This window comes from Pristiophorus japonicus, unplaced genomic scaffold, assembly GCF_044704955.1.
Source record: "Pristiophorus japonicus isolate sPriJap1 unplaced genomic scaffold, sPriJap1.hap1 HAP1_SCAFFOLD_1924, whole genome shotgun sequence".
NCBI lineage: Eukaryota > Metazoa > Chordata > Chondrichthyes > Pristiophoridae > Pristiophorus > Pristiophorus japonicus.
The window spans coordinates 1-2,500 of record NW_027251615.1 but is presented as its reverse complement, the minus strand read 5'-3'; the positions used below and the strand labels follow the sequence as shown (position 1 = coordinate 2,500).

At 49.4% G+C, this 2,500-nt stretch overlaps 3 non-coding genes across 3 annotated transcripts; all 3 read left to right on the top strand.

The window, feature by feature from the left end:
- Nucleotides 1–213: 213 nt before the first annotated feature.
- LOC139243943 (U2 spliceosomal RNA) lies at nt 214–402 on the top strand. The gene has a single exon (XR_011589793.1). It is a non-coding gene; the product is annotated as a U2 spliceosomal RNA (small nuclear RNA).
- Nucleotides 403–980: 578 nt separating this feature from the next.
- On the top strand, nt 981–1,171 carry LOC139243942 (U2 spliceosomal RNA). Its single transcript, XR_011589792.1, has one exon. It is a non-coding gene; the product is annotated as a U2 spliceosomal RNA (small nuclear RNA).
- Nucleotides 1,172–1,749: 578 nt separating this feature from the next.
- LOC139243939 (U2 spliceosomal RNA) lies at nt 1,750–1,940 on the top strand. The gene has a single exon (XR_011589789.1). It is a non-coding gene; the product is annotated as a U2 spliceosomal RNA (small nuclear RNA).
- Nucleotides 1,941–2,500: the final 560 nt, after the last annotated feature.

The window sequence follows — 2,500 nt, the reverse complement described above, 5'->3', positions numbered from 1 at the left end:
GGGCTTTGCTACGTTTCCCGCTCTGCGGCTGGGCCCTCGACGTCGACGATGCCGCCTGTTGGATTTCTGCGAAGGTGCAGTCCTGGCTTCAACTGCTTTCTCGCTCGAAGCCTTCCGTTGGCCCTTTGCAACTACACTCGGTCAGCCACGGCCAGACCTACGGGGAGACGGGCGCCGAAGAGGAATTGTTCATTTGCCGCAGTTTTACAGGCTATCGCTTCTCGGCCTTTTGGCTAAGATCAAGTGAGTATCTGTTCTTATCAGTTTAATATCTGATACGTCCCCTATCTGGGGACCAATATTAAATTGATTTTTGGAACAGGGAGATGGAACAGGGGCTTGCTCCGTCCACTCCACGCATCGACCTGGTATTGCAGTGTTTCCAGGAACGGTGCAGCTTCCCCTCTTTGGGGCGGGAAGTCTTAAAAGACAAAAATAGATGATGATGTTGTATTTGTAGTTGTTGTATGATGACGATTCCGGCGTTGGCACGTGCTATTTTTCCAGGGCGGGGCTTTGCTAGGTTTCCCGCTCTGCGGCTGGGCCCCTCGACGTCGACGTCGACGTCGACGTCGTTGTTGTTGTTGTTGTTGTTGTTGTTGTTGTTGTTGTTGTTGTTGTTGTTGTTGTTGTTGTTGTTGTTGTTGTTGTTGTTGTTGTTGTTGTTGTTGTTGTTGTTGTTGTTGTTGTTGTTGTTGTTGTTGTGTTTTGATGATGATGATGATGATGATGATTTCTGCATTGGCACGTGCTATTTTTCAGGGTGGGGCTTTGCTACGTTTCCCGCTCTGCGGCTGGGCCCTCGACGTCGACGATGCCGCCTGTTGGATTTCTGCGAAGGTGCAGTCCTGGCTTCAACTGCTTTCTCGCTCGAAGCCTTCCGTTGGCCCTTTGCAACTACACTCGGTCCAGCCACGCCAGACCTACGGGGGAGACGGGCGCCGAAGAGGAATTGTTCATTTGCCGCAGTTTTACAGGCTATCGCTTCTCGGCCTTTTGGCTAAGATCAAGTGTAGTATCTGTTCTTATCAGTTTAATATCTGATACGTCCCTATCTGGGGACCAAATATTAAATTGATTTTTGGAACAGGGAGATGGAACAGGGGCTTGCTCCGTCCACTCCACGCATCGACCTGGTATTGCAGTGTTTCCAGGAACGGGTGCAGCTTCCCCTCTTTGGGGCGGGAAGTCTTAAAAGACAAAAATAGATGATGATGTTGTATTTGTAGTTGTTGTATGATGACGATTCCGGCGTTGGCACGTGCTATTTTTCCAGGGCGGGGCTTTGCTAGGTTTCCCGCTCTGCGGCTGGCCCTCGACGTCGACGTCGACGTCGACGTCGTTGTTGTTGTTGTTGTTGTTGTTGTTGTTGTTGTGTTGTTGTTGTTGTTGTTGTTGTTGTTGTTGTTGTTGTTGTTGTTGTTGTTGTTGTTGTTGTTGTTGTTGTTGTTGTTGTTGTTGTTGTTGTTGTTGTTGTTGTTTTTGATGATGATGATGATGATGATTTCTGCATTGGCACGTGCTATTTTTCAGGGTGGGGCTTTGCTACGTTTCCCGCTCTGCGGCTGGGCCCTCGACGTCGACGATGCCGCCTGTTGGATTTCTGCGAAGGTGCAGTCCTGGCTTCAACTGCTTTCTCGCTCGAAGCCTTCCGTTGGCCCTTTGCAACTACACTCGGTCAGCCACGCCAGACCTACGGGGGAGACGGGCGCCGAAGAGGAATTGTTCAATTGCCGCAGTTTACAGGCTATCGCTTCTCGGCCTTTTGGCTAAGATCAAGTGTAGTATCTGTTCTTATCAGTTTAATATATGATACGTCCCCTATCTGGGGACCAAATATTAAATTGATTTTTGGAACAGGGAGATGGAACAGGGGCTTGCTCCGTCCACTCCACGCATCGACCTGGTATTGCAGTGTTTCCAGGAACGGTGCAGCTTCCCCTCTTTGGGGCGGGAAGTCTTAAAAGACAAAAATAGATGATGATGTTGTATTGTAGTTGTTGTATGATGACGATTCCGGCGTTGGCACGTGCTATTTTTCCAGGGCGGGGCTTTGCTAGGTTTTCCCGCTCTGCGGCTGGGCCCTCGACGTCGACGTCGACGTCGACGTCGTTGTTGTTGTTGTTGTTGTTGTTGTTGTTGTTGTTGTTGTTGTTGTTGTTGTTGTTGTTGTTGTTGTTGTTGTTGTTGTTGTTGTTGTTGTTGTTGTTGTTGTTGTTGTTGTTGTTGTTGTTGTTGTTGTTGTTGTTGTTGTTGTTGTTGTTGTTGTTGTTGTTTTTGATGATGATGATGATGATGATGATTTCTGCATTGGCACGTGCTATTTTTCAGGGTGGGGCTTTGCTACGTTTCCCGCTCTGCGGCTGGGCCCTCGACGTCGACGATGCCGCCTGTTGGATTTCTGCGAAGGTGCAGTCCTGGCTTCAACTGCTTTCCTCGCTCGGAAGCCCTTCCGTTGGCCCTTTGCAACTACACTCGGTCAGCCACGGCCAGACCTACG